At 39.1% G+C, this 18,868-nt stretch overlaps 1 pseudogene; it reads right to left on the reverse strand.

Moving 5' to 3' along the window:
• Positions 1–11,228: 11,228 nt before the first annotated feature.
• Positions 11,229–11,525, reverse strand: LOC132226710 (UPF0450 protein C17orf58-like; annotated as a pseudogene).
• Positions 11,526–18,868: the final 7,343 nt, after the last annotated feature.

The following is an 18,868-nucleotide window of genomic DNA, read 5'->3' on the forward strand; positions in this document are numbered from 1 at the left end:
TTACAGAACAAATCTTATACTCATTCTCTCAAATATCTAGGGCGTTCAAAAAAAATGTACATACACTTTGAATAATTACAAAGGTAGTATTTATTGAAATACATTTCATTTTCAAAATTGAGCTACCAGCTATTAAAGTGTTTATACATTTTGGGGGGAGACACGTGTATACTACTTGTCTAGCTTCCCAAAATGAGCAAGCACTGCCATGCTTAATAAAGCTCTTTTGGAAAAATTTTAGCCCCTTGGTTCTATTTTTTTTAATGCAGCTTTCCAAATCTCACTGTTTTTAGCTGACCCTTAACACTTATTTAGTCTGATGTCCAATATCTGTATGTTTTGTATTCCCATTTTTCTGTTTAGTCACTAACCTGCTGTGTCCAATCATTGCTAATATAAAAAACTTTGACATAGTACACAACACGACATTTATCTTTCAGTCTTTAAAAGTAAAAAGGCTCATATTCTGTATTGTTGTTGTTTTCACGCATGTCTAGACTACCTATAAAAGCCCAGCGGCTGTTAAGGCAGAATGACTAGAATGACCAGAGTGACTGGTTGACCAGTCGCTATGATGCGCACTGATCACTGGGGGCAGACGCTCAATGTAGGAGCTGCTCCCACAGGGGGAGCGCTGATCAGCCAAAGCCGGGCTCATGGCTGGCGAGCGCAGCTGTGGCAGAGGGAGCCTCTCCGGACTCTGCAGCAGCACTACCAAGCAGCGGCAGCAGGCTCAGTGGCCGGAATGAGCATGAGCCGCGTGGTGCCTGGGCCGGTTCGGACTCCTCTCTGGCCACCGGCCGCCTGGCATACTGCTACCTCCCTCGGGAGATGCCTGACTGCTGGTTTAGGCCCAACGCGATTGCTGTTTAAATGTCGGTGGTTTCCTGCGGAGCTGCCTAACCTCTCCCTGAACCCAGTCGGATTGAGCCTGGCATGTGGGGGTTGGAACACCTGGACCCGCTGCTGCCCGAAGGTGGGAAGCAGGTGGGGGTGGGGCATGGACGCAGGAGCCTCAGAGATGGACCACCCAGCCTCCAGCACACCCTCTGCCTGGAGGTGTCCAGCTGCAGACTTCCGACCCCATTAGCTGGATGAGTGGTGAGGAAATGAAGATTGGGGTGAGTATCAGGGCTGCAGTCCCCATGACCTTCCCCTCCCAGGCTAATGCTGCGCTCCCTAACCTCCCACGCACCAAGAGATAAATGTGGATTCATAAAGAGGCAGCCCCCCGAGGAGCTTCAGCTGGGGGGAGGAGGGGAGTTACTCACTCCTGACACCCCCACCCTTTGCTTTAAGGCTGCATTCTCCTTCCCTGATACATGTTGCTTAAAGTACCCAATGGTTTGTGTTTAGACATGTGATAAACATGGGGAAAGCAAAGTTTTCTGCTTTAGAACAAAAGAGTCTGGAGTCTTTGGGTGGGGTCTCTCTCTCTCTCTCTCTCACACACACACACACACACACACACACACACACACACACTCCTTCCTCCCCTCCTCCCTGGCCTGGTGAATCTTCACACAGGAAGTTAACCCTAGCTCCTCAGAACCCACACTCACTGGAGTGGCCTCTGTTTTGTTTAGGCATTTTCTCTCATAAGGTTTTTTCTAACCTCTAAACCAGCAGTCAGACATCCCCTGAGGGGTCCCAGATTGTGGAGGGCACAGGCCAGGCTGAGGAACTGAGGGATCCACCCCCTGTGCATGAATTTTGTACACCAGGCCTTTAGTGTGTGTGTGTGTGTGTGTATATATATATATATATATATATATATATAATTTATTTCTCTAAGTGTAATTTATAAACATTTTAATACAAAGTTTATGAATTTTTCTTTCTTATTATTTACCTAACAATGTTATTATCATTACACAGGTATACTTGTCCATTCTATTCATAGGGTAACCATTATCTCATTTATATGAAAAATATTTGTATATCTTATCTTTCCAATTAGAATATAGGTCTTTTCTAATTGGAGATCACATCTCATTCATTTCTGCATCATTAGTACCAGGTATGCCACTGAAAACTACTAAATAAATTAGACAGTTTCGCTACATTATGCTATAAGCTCTCTGTTTAGGTCCTATATGAAGAAGCACAGGTCTTGGTTGGAAAGTCTATGGAGGAATCTCTGAAAAGTCAGTGGCCTCTATGCGGACCTTGCCAAAGGTGGCAGACCCTGCCTTGACTTTTCTAAACAAGTCTGAACTTCCAGGACAATCTTTCAGATGTCCTTGCTCAAAGGACACTACAGACACATGTGTCTTCTCAAGGATGCTTACCCTGCAGATAGTATCTAATAGTTAATTTTAGTTCAAGCTGTTGCTACAATAAAAGCCTAAGAAGGCAGGCGAATGGGGCTGTCTAGTTCTTTTATCCAGGCAGTCTCTTAGCCCTCTCTTTCACAGAAATGTGTGTCAGAGCAATCATTCATCCATTGCTCAGGGTCTGCTGGTCAGGCACAGCAGGTGGTTCCCTGTTTGAGGACCAAAGAACATAGCAAAAAGTCATGGAACCCTCAAAAACAAAGAGGAAGAAAATGAAAGTCACTGTGCAATAAGTCATTGGAGCCCGCTTGGGATTTCCAAGTTTGAGGGAATTGTTTTTCAGCTAAGGAATTTACTATTTCTGTTATGCTTCTTAATAATGTAAGTATATTTTCCTTTGGAAAAATAAGCCTATTTCTGAAAGTAAGGAAAAAAAAAAGGTTTTTCCTGTATTTGCCTAGGAAGCAAAAGCTTTTTTATATATTATTAAAATGATTATATTATGTTAATCAGGAAGTTGATTGCTTTAAATGAATAGATTACTTAATACTGTTTAATAATAATAACATATAATCTTTTAGTTTAATGTATTTGACTACCTTCCCAGGGTTTGAATTTTAAGAAACTTTTCTTTGACCTAGAATTGGCTTTAGGTCATTCTAATGGGCCCTGGAATGCCTCAAGGATTTGGTTTCTCTCCTTATGAGGAAAATTTTATACTTAAGGTATATGGGAAGCTCTGTCAAATAAGGAAATAATAATTATATTCTATTTATATGTGCATATTAAATATATTCTGATATACTTTCATTTATAACTAGTTTTTATAAGTTATAATATTGTGGAATATTGTGTTTTGCAGAAAGGACAAGATTCTATGTCATTTATACTACTCTATAAATTATCTAAATTTATAGACATACTAGCAAGAAAAATCAGGAGAAAAATAATTTAATTATAGGACTAAATGAACTAAAAATAATTATAGTTTTGGTAATTATTGTTATCATGGCAATGTGTTTGTTTGCATGACTCCAATAAAAATCTGATTTCTTCATAACAGGATATAAGTCAGTTTCCAATTGTAGTTTTATTAACCAAAACTTTGTTGGAATGTCATGTCTGAAAGAGAGACATGCCAGGACCCTGGATGTCACCAGAAAGCTCTAAAGAATGAAGATTGACTTTGAAGCCGATAAGCCCCTTGGATAAATAGCCTAGTACCTTGCTTAGTCACGTGGTTCTTAACAGTCTTTCGAGGTAAGGAATGAAGGTTGCTTTCTTGAGAGATGTCATGAAAGAAACCTCAAGACATCTGTAGGGACCTCAACTTGAGAAATGCACCCCAATTCTGCAGGTATTGCATGCAAAGCCTGATGGCAACTGTGTGGCTTGGTTTCTTTGCCCTGGGAGTTAACTTCCTCATGAGATTCCAGCAAAGCATATTTCTGTAAAAATAGCCTATGTAATCAAGTGTTATTCTTGTTATGTTCATGCAAACAATCAGGCTAAATTATAACTAGACTTAATACAGTAAGTAAATTAGTCTTTAATAAAAATGAGGGTAATTTTAGGGAGAAAAATTATTTCAACAGGAAATTATTAGAAACTGTTCTAACTTTTGCCCAATAATACTAAATTTTATAACACAGTTTGTCCCCACCAGATTACAAGCCCTACCTACACCTAGGGAATACCACCTCTAGGCACCATTACCACCCCCTTCTGTGCTCAGGCCTCATCGTCTCTCTGACAGACAGCAAGGATCTCTTGGCTCTGAGAGAAACCTCCGACCCTCATCAGCATGAAGCAATTTCAGAAGAAACCGGCATCCTCTTTTCATGAAAGATTTCAGAGCCAAGAACCTTGAGGGGGATGCAGTAGGCAGTTAGAGAGACATGAGCAGAGCAAGGACGATGGGCCAACTAGAAGAGAGATAGACTCTGAGATGTACTTCTCACCACTCCAACTGCTCTGAAGCTGGGAATAAAGGAACCTGTGTAGAACTAACCTTTAATCATAACTAATTAGAAGGAATTCATAGTTTCTTGTAGTAGAAAGTATAGAGATAAAGGAAAAAGAAAGTGAAGTAGTCAAACTGAAAGGATATGTGTAAGTTACAAATGGTATGTGTAAGTTGCAGAAGGTATATATAAATTGTAGAAGGTATATATGTTACAGAGGGTCTGTACAAGTAAAGAAAATCTAAAGTTAAAGAAGTAAAAATTGTGAGAAGGGATATAAAGAAAGGAATATAACAGGAAGAAAGGAAATTAGGGTAGGAATACTTGAGAATAACTGAAAGTTACAAGAATGATTATTAAAGTCATAGAAGGTTTATAAAGAGAAATCTTAAAAGGAATTATAAGTATACTGAAAATAAATCTGATAGAACACCTGAATTAATCTGAAAAGTAATCATATTATTTTAAATCTTAGAACACATCTATATATATAAAAGGCTAATATGCTAAGTGTCTGACCATCCGACTGGTCGCTATGATGCACACTGACCACCAGGGGGCAGACATTCAATGCAGGAGCTGCTGTGATGTGCAGTGGCCATTTACAGAGAGACAGTACCACGGACCTGGCACCCACAAAGCAACACTCGGCTTCCCCCAAGTGGGACAGAGGCCCCGTCACCACCCTGGAGCAACACCCCACCAAATTGCAGCTGATGCTGCTGAGACCCCATGCTCAAAATGCAGCCCACAGCCCAGCCCAGCCCAGAAATGGTAGCTGTGGGTGCCAGGTAATAATGTCACATAGCAACTCCCAGCTTCCTCTCCCCAGCGACTAGCCTCCTTGGAGTTTCTTCAGCCTGGGAACACGGCTTGCTTTACAGCCAGGGGGAAACATTTTACACTTTAACCAAATTTCTGTAAAGCGTTTTCCTGTGCCTCATCTCATTTGATCCTCACAGAAGTCCTGGAGTAGGTAGATAGGAGACTTGGTGGAATCCTATTTTCTTTTCACTAGCTGGCCGACGGAGATTTTGAAAATTTAGAAACTTGACCCAACTGAAAAGAAATAAAAAATGGTGGACCTTGAAAACGACTTAAGGTTTTCTCACTGCACAGAATATAGTCAAACACTGCTGCAGTTAAATATTTTACCCTTTGTTCTCCCTGCGTGATCTACAATAATAATCTGCTTTGTGTTGATATTTACTGCTGTGTTGCTAACAATTACCTGAAAGAGAAGTTGGGGTGATTCACTGGGTTGGAAAACGTTTAGCTAAATCAGAAAGCAGGTTTAATTAAACAAGTTTATTTTATATATATAAAAGGCTAAATTGAGTCATACATGCGCAATACATATAAAGCTCTTGCTGGTGCCAATCGCACGTGTGTGTTTGGATTTGTCATTGTTGACTGAATTTAGTTGACACTTCTATTATAGAGAAAGGGAGAATGGCAATATTAAAATATTTCTTGTAATTAATTTCCTTTCAATGTGCATGAATTCATGCACTGGGCCACTAGTATACTTATATGTGAATGGGGGTTAAATTTTTTTTAAAGTTTTGTTTTCAAGGCCCGTGAAGTGATTGGGGAGGTGACTCAGCTGTAATTCCAACAAGCAGAACCTACAAACATGGTCAGACGACCCACCAGGAGTCAAAACATCAACTCATCAACATCATCTCATCTCCTGACAGTCCCACCTGGCGCTCATACCCACTGCCAGCACCAACCCCACTCACACCTGAAGCCAGTGCAGGAGCCGCCGCTTGCACCCACTGCTGATACCAGGTGCCAGTCCTGATTACTCGGTGCCATCAGCAGGTGCAAGCGACAGCTGCTGGCCCTGATCACCCCGAGGGCTTCTCCACCTCCCCCTGCTTCTGAGGGGTGATTGGGCAGCAGCCACCACTCACACCCACTCACAATAGCAGCCCCACTTGCACCTACTGCTGGCACTGGCTCCAGATGCTCCGTGCCGTCAGCTGGTGTGAGTGGGGCCAGCGCCGTCAGCATGTGTGGGGCCAACGCTTTCAGTAGGTGCCTACAGACAGGGACCTGGGGCCCTGGCAAGAGGGGCCAGGTGGAGGCTTGGAGGATGGTCTGAGACCCTTCTTTGTGTCTATTGCAGCCTCACGGCCCACAGTTCCTTTCAAGATGCACGAATTTGTGCACTGGGCCCCTAGTATAATATAGAACCAAGTCCTGTTTGTGCAAAAAATATCAGCAACAGAGACCTGGGTCAAGTCCCTGTGCTGGTACTTAACAGCCATGGATCTTCAGGCAAAGAAGGTTTAAAATTTTGGATACCTCAGAGTTGTCTGAAAATTATCTGAATTACTATATTTAAGCCTTACACCAAGTATTGAATTAATGTTAATCATTATTATTAAAATCCGGTTATATCAGTTAGGTAGTATGTAGTATTCTGAAAGACAGCATTAATATTAGTAGAATTACTTTGCAATAAGTTGTCGAGTAGAACTGAATATTTTTCTCACTGATGACTCAATTCTAGTAATTAATATTAAGAGAGATTTAGAAAAAGATCACTGGTAGATTTAGATGATACAACCATAAGATTTTAAACTCCTAGTGATTTGTAGTGAAAAACTCAATAGCTCATTAAAGTACATTAGCAGCTTCACATGTTTGTAAGGAGACTATCATTATCTGGGTATCTATTACTCTATCAATGTTTACAACTCTATGTAGTACATCTCTTTAGGCTATCGTTTTATCATTAAATCTCCCATACTGGGTACAATGTTGGCAGATAATAGACACTCAATAACTACATTTAGGAAAAAAAATATGCTTCTTTAAAACAGTGATCTGCTTATCAAAAACTCAACTTGTTAAGAATAACACAACACTTACTATAAACAGGGAAATTTACATTAATTAAAATGAAGATAAATTTCTCAAATGCTTTTTTGTTGGTGTTACATTGGCTTTTCTTAAGCATTCCTATGAATTTCATGGAGAATAATGGAAGTGAGAGTAAAATCATGAAAGAGGATCTTCTAATTATATTTCACCAAAGGCATTTTAAAATTATTTTTAAACTTCCTGTAAAAAAAATGTAGAAACGTGTTTAATCATGAGAATTAGGGAGAGGATAAATCTTGGATTTCAATAATTATAAACAAATATATTACCCAATAGAGTATCTTAATTTAAGAAAATATCTTTCAAAATATTGTTATGCTTATAAGAATGTGAAATGAAATTTAAAAAGTTAATTAATATAGTCATTAAAAGAACAGAGTGTCATTGGATAAGAAAGTACAAATTGTAAGAAAGCCTGCCTTTTTTTATTGAAAGAGATAAAATGTTTTTAGTTTTTAGCTTCTCTCTCAGTAACAGATTTTTCTTAAACTGTAAAGTAATTCCAGCAAGATGATGATATTGGTGCATATTCTATTGTATTAAATACCTAGAACATGTAAGAATATCCATGTATCAGTTAAATTAAATAATTTACAATGGAAACATTCATTTTAACATATAATTTAATCTGCATTTATTTGGATGAGTGGTCATATGTTCTGCTCTAGATGGTTGAGATTTGAAAATTAAATTATATAACCGAACAAGGAGTCATGCTGTAGAAATGATCTGGTGTAAGCAAAAATTAGAATACAAAAATAATATAATTGATGCTTATTAAGGGTTAAGGTCTGTATTTTCTCAAGAAACCTCATTTTTAATTAGATCCCTAGCACTTATTATAATGCCTGACATTATAAACATTGAATACACATTTATTAAATGGATTCATTTATTGAAACAATTTTAAGCAAGTAAACAATTTAATTAAACTAAATTATAGGTCATCATCATCATCATTAGTATTATAGGTCATTATTATTATTAAATGATTAATTAATTAAATAGAAGTTTATTTTGTGCTTCACTGGTAAGAACCTACCAAGAATATAAATTGCATTCAGTCACTATTTACAAGGATGTCATCATATAGAGGGGGATAATTATGTTTGGAATGATGAAATATTGTGAAAAATCTTAATTTCCCTGATGTGAAAATAAGCATAGGCAACTAACTATACCTGTGTTAGTGCAGCTAGTTCCTTATTAATAAACAAAGGGAGCAAATGTAATTAGACCAGTGGTTCTCAACCTTCCAAATGCCGCAACCCTTTAATACAGTTCCTCATGTTGTGGTGACCTCCAACCATAACCTTATTTTCGTTGCTACTTTATAACTGTAATTTTGCTACTGTTATGAATTGTAATGTAAATATCTGATATGCAGGATGTATTTTCATTGTTACAAATTGAACATAATTAAAGCATAGTGATTAATCACAAAACAATATGTAATTATATATGTGTTTTCCGATGGTCTTAGGCGACCCCTGTGAAAGGGTTGTTCGACCCCCAAAGGGGTCGCGACCCACAGGTTGAGAACCACTGAATTAAAGTCAGCCTGATTAACTAGGAGCTGCGCGTTCACAGACTCCCCAGGGGACAGCTGCATCCTCTGCTAACTGATGTTAATCCCCAAGGGGGCAGGAAGAACTGGCTTTCCATCTCTCAGGAACAACCAGCCCTTTAGGGGGATTACTGGGGTGGGGAATAAAAGAGAAAGGGACATTCCTCTGGTGAGGCATGCCCAGTAGAAGCTAAAATGGCAACTATAAAGGGGAGGAGTCTAGCCCAGGAAAATTGGAAAAAGACAGGATGGGATAAGGGGACAGAAGATGTTGGAAAGGGATTGGTAGGGGGAAGGCCTAGCATAAGACCAGAAGAATTAGGAAGAAGATTGCTTAGTTTGAAAGTAAGCTTATCTCTTTCCAAACCCAAGGAGATTTACTAGTAATCAAAGCTTAACAAAGGCTCAGGGCTCTTTGATTCATGCTTTCTCTCCAGGTAACAGCTGTGAGAATCTGGCAGGTGCAGGGAGGACCAAGTGCCAGCCAAATTATGGGCTGAATCCTGGCACCAGCTGGGCTGGAGGGCAGTCAGGAACAGAGGCTATGCTGGACTATCAGTGCCGAGGGTGGTGGCAGTGTAATTCTGCTGAGCCTCCTGGTGGGCACTTGTGCTCATCAGGCCCATGACTTCTGCTGCAGCAAGCAGAGCTGAGCCACCTGATCCTGGGTGAGACAGGCCTTTGATTTTGCTCCAATAAATCTTACCACTACGCCTCAAGTCCTCCTATGCACAGATGCCCAAAATGCATTGCTCCCGACTCCATGGAAGAATCCTATTTCCACTGGAAACACCTGGGAGTCTCAGAGAAAACTTCATAGAAGACACTGATGGATGAATATACTTCAAAGTATAAGCATGGGAGTATAAGCATGGAAGAGGGTGAGGGATATTTTAGGCAAAAGGTGCTATTAAAAAACTATTATGCTGGTAAAAAGGAATATGGTGCATTCAGAAAAAAATAACCAAAACAAAAGAAAACAAACAAACTATAAATCACTTTTATATGAGGGGTTAAAACCAGAAAAGTTGGTGTTCATGCTACTTGTCAATACCAGAACCAATAGTTGAGAAAGGATTAAATTATTTTTTTTAAATCCTCACGCAAGGACTTTTTCCCCACTACTTTTTAGACAGAGTAGAAAGGAGGGAGGGGAAGAGAGAAAGAGAGAAACATCAATGTGAGAGAGACAAGCCCTGTTGAGGGCCAGGTATGGAGCCTGTACATTAGGCTATTGACCAGAAATCAAACCCATGACCCCTCAGTGTGCTGGCTCACACTCTAACCACTGAGCCACACCCACCAGGGCAGGATTGAATCTTTATAGGCACTTTATTCAGGTGGCCAGTGATCTGAGAATATGGCAGGTAATGTACCCTATTAGGCTGTCTTACATCTCATCTCAAAACGATCCTTTTTATAAGGAGAAGAAAAGAATAGGTAAGGGGTTTAGAATTCAGGGAGAAAGGTTAATCAGATAAAATCTGCATTATCTGCATTCTGGTGATTTTCTGAGTATCCCTTCATCTGCTGACCAGTGATTTAAATATATATATATATATATATATATATATATATATATATATATATATATATATATAATTTAATTGATTTCAGAGAGGAAGGAAGACGGAGGGAGAGATAGAAACATCAATGATGAGAGAGACTCATTGATTGGGTTGCCTCTTGCACACCCCCTACTGGGGATAGAGCTCACAATCAGGCCATGTGCCCTGACCAAGAATTGAACCATTGACACTCAACCACTGAACCACACCAGCTGGGCTGAATGATGACTTTTTTTTTTTTTTCTGATTTCTAGGCAAGATTTACTACTTTACAAACACAAACATGATACTTTGTCTTAATATAGAAATGACATAAGATACACCCTGAATATGTTTAGCATTGGGATAGCTGCCAGTTCAGTACAAAACATGTATTTTTAGGTGCAGGGGGGCATGGAAATAAGCTATCTTACATTTTGGTGCATCAGAAACACTTATTAGAATAGTTTGCTTGAATTAAGCTATTCAGTATTCTTTAAGTATAAAAGTTTATAACTTGTCTTAGGCTCTCACCCAACTATGATCTATGGGACATCATACATGTCTTTGACTAGAGCACTTACTGTTATGTACAGAACTTAAAACGTGATGTGTATGTATAAAATTTGGTTTGATACATGACATAAACTATTCAAAGTTGCATATAAGATAAAAAATGTTTTTGTGTGAATTATCTCTACTAAGAATGTATTTAATTTAAAAAGAAACAGTATGAAGCAGTGAACTGTTATGGGACAGGTCAGTAACTCTGTGCATAACTGGCACTAGAACAACTTTGTCACTGAGCTCAGAAGCATACCATTGGAGATGCATCTTGTAAATAAGGAGGTGACAACTTCAGGATTAGAGCTGGAACTATGCAACTAGTTCATATAAAGGAACCATGTGCCCTATTCTAAAGGAAGGTCCCACTACATGAAGATAGACCTTTCCTGTCCTGTTGATCAATCCCAAGTCTCTATGATCCAGAAATGCTGGGATGGTAAATCCAAATGCATTGGGTGTGAACTGCACCTTGAACTTGCACATCCCTTTTTCCGTTAAACCTTTTAACTTAGCTGGGACATGCAGTCGGAGGCCCTTCTTAGGACCTGGAGCAGAGCTGTAGGGAGCTGCCATCTCTTAAGGTCAATGTGGCCCATATATCTGCTGCCAGGTTTCGATTTTGGACATGTCTTATTGCACTGGAGGAGTCTAAGGCTAACATGTGGACTTGGAAGAAAAAGCCTTCCGGAGTGATGTACAGGCATCTCATCTTGTACAGCCCCACCTGGTCCACCAGCAGTCACCAGCTGGATCCCTGGGCCCACCACGTCCACATCAGGCAAGATTCTCTTCATTGCGAATTCGCTGGCGCAGTCGGATTCGCGCTAGTCCAGGTCCACCCTACAGTGTGCCTGCAGGATTCAGCGCCAGGCTCCGTGTTCCCCCACAGGCGGGTGGAGGTGCGGCAGTGGCAGCCTGGGTCCCTGGATGGCGATTCTTCATCTGCATCCTGGGTGGTGGGCAGTCTCTCCCTGGAGCACAATGGCTCAGATACCATCCTGGCCGCTTGCAGTCCTTCTTGGGCACAAGGTCGAATTGCTTGTGGATCTCCTAAAGTCAGGGCAGTCCCAGTCAGACAGTTCAGTCCCTGGAACAGTAGCTTTCTACATACATTGACCACCAAGCCTATTAACTATACTATAACTTAAGCAAAAAATTTTAACTTCTTGAGTTCCCCATGAAGATTATTAGGGATGTAAGAAATGGTTCTGGATTGATCATCTAGAGCAGCGGTTCTCAACCTGTGGGTCGCGACCCCTTTGGGGGCCAGAAAACACATATATAATTACATATTGTTTTGTGATTAATCACTATCCTTTAATTATGTTCAATTTGTAACAATGAAATTGGGGGTCACCACAACATGAGGAACTGTATTAAAGGGTCACGCATTAGGAAGTTTGAGAACCACTTGATCTAGAGCCAGGCTACAAAAAACTTAGAATGCTAGCCTTTGAAAAGGGTGAATAATAAATATTTTAAGCTTTGTGGGACATGTGATTGCAGTCACAACTAGTCAATTTTACTATTGTAGTGTGAGGCAGCCAATACAATAAAGTTAAGTGCTTACTTAACGCTGTTGATAGTTTCTTGGACACTGAGACTTTAAGTAAAACAGCATATAAGGAAACCAGTTTTATAATAGGCCAATTGAGGTAAAGAAGAGAAAGTTCCCATGGCATATCTCTGGTCACAAAAATATCACCAAACTTATAAAGTCTCAAAACACTTCTAATATTAAACACTGAAATAAATGTTAGCTATACATACATTTAACAAAGATTAACAAAAACAAGGAAGATAATGATTTTCCAACCTCCTGATGACAATTCAGGTTCACGGGTGGCTGTGGGAGTTAGATGGGATCAGGCAGTTTAGGGTAGGGGCCACAGGGAGGAAAGATCGTACATAAGGAGGAAATAACCCAGATAGATGGTCAGGATGTGAGCAAGATAGGTAGGATATATCAGTCAATAGTAGAGTTGCCCTTCCCCCTGAACCCAAGATCGGGAACTGAAGGCAGGGAGATGAGGGCAAAAGGAGATTGGCTGGTGTCTTTTCGAAAGAGCCAATAGAGGGCAAGAGCAGGAAAATATAAACCCCTAGACTAGTGAGCTTCTGCGGAAACCAACTTGGGGACCCCTCTCCGGTGCCAAGAGCTTTGTTACTTTCGCTAACAGACTTCACTTCCCTTTACTTACCCTTCTCTTGTCAGTGAATTCCTTTCTCACCTTCTCCAGGCAATGAACCCAACAGCTCAGATTTGCATCTCAGCTGGAGCTTATCCTGGCAGCACAAGGTAGGACCCAAACCCAGACAGGGCACCCTTTGATCACAGGGAGTGCTCATACACACTGAGATGGGACTCTGTATACCTGCCCATTCATCTAATGTGCACATGTTTGAGATGTGGGAGGAATCCAGAGAATAAGGAGGAAATCCATGAAGATGTGAGGAAAATGTACAAACTTAGACAGTTGTCCTGGCTGGTAATTAATTTTGTTTTTCTCATTAACATTATGGCAAAATGATAATAATCAAGGACCAGCTATACGCAAATGTATGGATGTGGTTCTGTTCTAATACAACTTTATTTACAAAAATAGGAATTGGGTTGTAGTTTCTTAAGCCCTGATCTAACATCTGGGTTAAAAAAAAATAAAAAGAATCATCACATTTTATTAAGAAAGTGTTATGGAGAAAATAATTGAAAAACATTAACTTCATTAACTTGATCTTTTACTTATCTTGTTTTGTGCTGGTCTCAGCCTATAGATAATCAGTGTTGATATTGGATCTACCCTTGTATTTCTTATGCTTGCAAGACACTCTCAGCAATAACCACCATGAAATTTTGAAAATAGCAACAACAACAGAGTTTTATTACAGGTTCTGGAGGGTAGAAAACACACCTGTAAGGAGATAGCAGAGGGCGAGGCAGTCAGGGATGGGAACATGGGGCAGGGGATGGAAGGGAGTGGAGCATTGCAGACACAGGCAGAATGCAGCTTGCTGACCTCTCCCTGTCCTGAGAAAAACTACAGAGCCAGATAAAATGACCTAAAACTGGAACCAGCTAGGCAGGAGTTACTAAGGCAATCCAGCTGGGCAGAGAAAGAAGGGCTCATATGGGAGACGTGAGTTTTAAAATGTGTGGATGTTGCTAAGGGAGAATTCTTTGAAAGAACCAATCAGGAGCTAGCAAAGCATATATCTACTGCTAGACAAATAAGCACACTCTCTTCTCTCTCTGGCACACTGGGTTCCTGGCTCTCTTGTGGCGCCCACATGGCTAATGGCTATATGGGACTCCACACATGGACTAATGGTCTTCAACTAGCTTCGATGCTGAGCTACACCCGGCTGCAACATGGAATGGACGCTCTGGACACTGGCCTGCTTTTTGCTCTCCTGGAACCCCAGCTGCACCTTTTTCAAGACTGGCTTCAGGGGCAGGGGATTTTGGAACCTGAGACAAAGAAGCTTCACGGGTAACCTGCTTTAAGCCTCCTTCCTGCTATTCCCTGCTGTAGGGAGCCCGTCTATCTCTCAATAAACTTTGCTTCCACTTACCATCTTTGTCCATGAATTCATTCTTCAATTTTGTGAGACAAGGAACTTGGACCCGAACAGAAATTTTGGCGTCACTGGGGGCCACACAATGAGGTCACAGGTAGAGATAGAAATAGCACAAGCCTGAGTTTCCGCTTTTATTGGGGTCAAGTGTGGGGGGCTAGGTTTGAGGGGTTCACTCTTTATCAGTGAATTTAAAACGTAAGAGTGTGAATTTATAGCACAGGAAGAGAGAACACAGGGCTCAAATGGTCAGTAATTGACATCCACCAAGATTTCTAAAACAAAGGAACATTGGGGATAAAGAGTCCATTCAAGTGCCTGGCAACTTGTTTATTAGAGCTAGCTATTTTGGAGGTAAAAGCCTGGACAACCAGAGCTTAAGCTGTTCATTTGCATTACAAAAACAAAAAATCATCTGCTGGGGCTTCACTACAACTCTTAAGTAACATTCTTTTACTGGCTTTCCTCTCCACCAAACCATGAAATGTATTACCTCAAGGAAGAGAAGGTTATTATCTGTATAACAAAAAATGACTAAGCTAAATTTCATTAGCATTTTTTTTATCACATAATGATTTGACCTGGCAAACTCGATGAGAAACTTTTCGGTAAAGAAAGACCTGATCAGGAGGAAGTAGAAACTAGAACAGCGAGCCTTCCAGTTTGGGGGTTTGTGTTAAAAATAAAGGAGAGAGAAGCAGAAGAGCAAGGTGCTCAAAGCACTTTCAGGAATAAGTAAATAAAACACATAAAAACCAAAAAACTCTACAATGCTTCAGGCTCCTGGATTCCATGAGGAACAGTGAGATAAGGGCATGTGTGCTACTTTAGCAGGCGATCACTTTCTAAGCTGTTCCCTAATGCAGAGGATGGTCCCATTAGAGTACAGTTGCACATACATGGTGGTTAGCTGGAATCCAGTTATGATTTTCCTGATTGCCTCAGTGCCCAGATGCAGAGGACAGCCTGCAGAGCCTCCTGGGGCTCCATAGAGGAGACCTAGAAGGTACTTGTGGTCAAGGCTAAATAGCCTTCCTGGAGTCTGCTGTTTCAAAGGGAATTTTTACCCAAAAATTTTTACTGAAGATTGCATAGCCATCAGAAGAGTTGAGGATTCAGAAGGACATGGAAGAGACCTTGAGAAATCTATAATGTGTGTCAGCTAAAGTATTTAAGAGACCAATAATTCCCCCCTCCAAAAGAATGAACATGTAAAATAGCCTACTTAAATTATTACACATTTAAATTTTCAAAACTGAATTAAAAATTATTTTTATTACATACATATTTAGAAGGGCTTATAGACCAAATTAAATCAGTTATAGATCAAATAAAAAAGCTCAATTTTTTATGCCCATGTGAATAGTTTTGGTATAGTAATCTATTATGCAATTCTGAGTTTCAGAAAGCTAAACTTAGATGAAATGAAAACAAAAAGCAGGGAGAAAAGACAAAGAGGGAAGATTTCTAGGGCAGGGAGAAAAATTAGGAGCTTTGGTACATTATGATGACAAACTCTACTAAAAAAAAAAAAAAACTTCAGTATAAATAATGAAAAAGACATGGATTAAAATGAATTCTATTATATTTATTATTTTTAATAATATTAATATGGCTTTATGATTTAGTAAAGGATCATAAAATAGGGGACTATAATTAATGAAATATTTTTATCTAATCTCATGTTCAGTTTTTAAAAGACAAATACAAATGCAACATGACATTTTCCTCAAAGATTATAATTCTCATTTTGTTTTTTTCTTGACCAAAGGTTCTACAATCTGAATTGAAATCAATATCTACACAATGTCTAGATGACAATTTTAAGCTATATCCCAAAATCTATTTACTCGATAAAACGGTATGACACTTTGATGGATTGATTGTAAGACAGGTAGTGGAGATTCAGGAGTAAAAAGCAGCTGAGATCAAGTCTTCTATATCTTATTTGTAAAATTAAGTAAATGATGATATTAAGCAAGACAGTGAGTTTAAGAGGAGTAGGACTTAGAAGTCAAAGCTAATTAATTTTGATTGAGTCATATCAATTTTAAGCTGTCTATGACATACACAGATGGTAATGTATCTCAGAACAGAGGGAGAGTATGGATATGGCAATTATCCATAGACTGGAAATCATAAGGATAGATGATTGTGAAGGTGATTCCAGTCAGGAAAAGGATTGGAGCCAGAGGTTGGCCAATGAATGACAGAGAGCATGAAAATTTATTAAGTGTGCAGAAGTAGGGAGATGTGTTAAGAATCCTAAGAGGAGTAGTCATATTCGTGATAGAAGAACATGGAAGAGTAAACTCATGAGATGGAAGAGAGAGGAGAGGTTCACAAACACCATGGGTGAGTAGCAATGCCAGCTAATAGCAGGTCAGATTAAATAAAAACTTAAGATGGGCCTTTGCATGGATGACTTCAGCAACATTGTATTTTTGGAGTGAAAGTCAAAGACTGTGCTTCTGATATGAATGGATTTAAAGAATTGGAAAGTTTTTAGTTTTTTGTTGTTTTTGTTATTTTCAAAAGTCAGGAAGTGAAGAGACAGGAAAAAAATAGATAAGGTTGAGGCAAGAGGAATGTAAAGAAGGATTCAGTTGTAATTCAGTTATAGATAAGTTTGATCTTAGGGCTCTGAGGAAAGTTAAAGGTTTGAGCACTATATTTGCTCTATGTATTTGCCCTAAACCAAGTTGAATAAGGAGAATTTGCAGAGTAAAAATGTGGAATAGTTGCTATAGGAAATATGAAAAAAGACTGATTACGGACAGTACTTATGTGGCAGGAAGGCACTGGTGATGTAGGTGACACTTAGAAACCATCATGTTATAATTATTACATTTACATTATTAGTTAACTAGAGGCCTGATGCATGAAATTCATGCAAGAGTAGGCCTTCCTTTCCCAAGCTGCCGGCACTGGCTTTCCTCTGGCACCCGGGACCCTGGCTTCCCCTGCAGCCCAGGCTTCCTCCAGAAGGACTTCTGGTCTAATTAGCATATTACACTTTCATTATTATAGATAATACTATAGAAAAGAATATTCTAAGAAACCAAAAGTGAGAAAAAGATTTTTTGGAATTTTCCTTGAGTTAATCTTATTTGCTTGTAAAAAGGCACTAAAAGGCTTATCTGCAAACACAGACAAGAAATCAAGTTTTTTATTTGTTTTGTTTTTAAGGATCTGTAAGAAAGAACAAGAATTGTATCAAGACCCCTATAAACTTTAGTAAAATTAATATAAACCAGTTGCATTATTTAGCCATATTTAAATTACTTCAAAGACTCTTTGAATTAAAGATAGTTTTTAATCAGCGGTTTCTTATAAAACTGAAAGAGGTTTATTTACCACCTGCAGAGGTGGGTCTCTTAAAATAGCACTCTTGATAAAGAATAGAAACACTTTAATTTAGGAATACTTACAAGGAAACCAAAATTCAATGATATGTTATAACAGCTACAATGTTATCCTTTATGTATTATGGAGTATCAACATGACACAGTTTTTAAAGTTGAACTTAGTATGAGAAGATTTGGGTTCAAATCATGATTCAACTCCAACTGTACTTTTTAAATTTGTAATCACTTTAACAGTTAAAATCAATTGTTTGCATAGCTATAGCTGCATTGGACCATACTGAGATGGTGAATTTTGGTTTTGTTCTTTTATCTCTATTTGAATGAAATTCAGTATAAAGGAATAGGTAAGCAAAGTGTTTAGAGCATAGATGGTGCTAAATAAATGACATCTATTATTGTTGTTAATTGTTTTTGTACATGTTTTTCTATAAACTTCTAAGTATCTGTATCACCAAATTCTGTATCTCCCACACGTATATTTCTTAATCCTCATTCAAGGATATTTTTTCTATTGATCTTTAGAGAGAGAGAGGAAGAATGGGAGGAGAGGGAGAGAGAGAAAAACATACATGTGAGAAAGACACATCAACTGGTTGCCTCCCAAATGGTTGCCTCCCACTGTGCCCAATCAGGCAATCCAAGTAGGTTCCCTTGATCAGGAATCGAACCCGCAACCATTTTGTCTGGGTTCAGGACAATGCTCTAACCGCTGAGCATACCAGCCAGGGATCCCACACTTTTAATTTAGGGAGAATTCTCTTCCTACAATAAAAATAATAGCAATCACTACATTTTTTATTTACCCTAAATAATCCATGTATAATATTTTTATGATCTATTCAACTGATCAGCTACTGTGAAGGTGCATGGATTTACTCTTGTGAAAACCATGACCTCCATTTGCAGCTAGGAAGTTAAGAGAATGACACGATTTAACAAGAGAGTGGTGTTGCAATGAAAAGTAATACTATCCAGAAATTTCAAATCTTTAGCGAATGCTTCCAATCCTTTTCAGGCTGAACACAAGCTTTCCTTTTCTCAGAACAAATGAATTAAAATTAAATGCAAAAGCAAACTAAAGCAAAGTTTTGCTTTTCATATTGATGTG

The sequence above is a fragment of the Myotis daubentonii genome, chromosome 2, assembly GCF_963259705.1.
Source record: "Myotis daubentonii chromosome 2, mMyoDau2.1, whole genome shotgun sequence".
NCBI classification, from domain to species: domain Eukaryota; kingdom Metazoa; phylum Chordata; class Mammalia; order Chiroptera; family Vespertilionidae; genus Myotis; species Myotis daubentonii.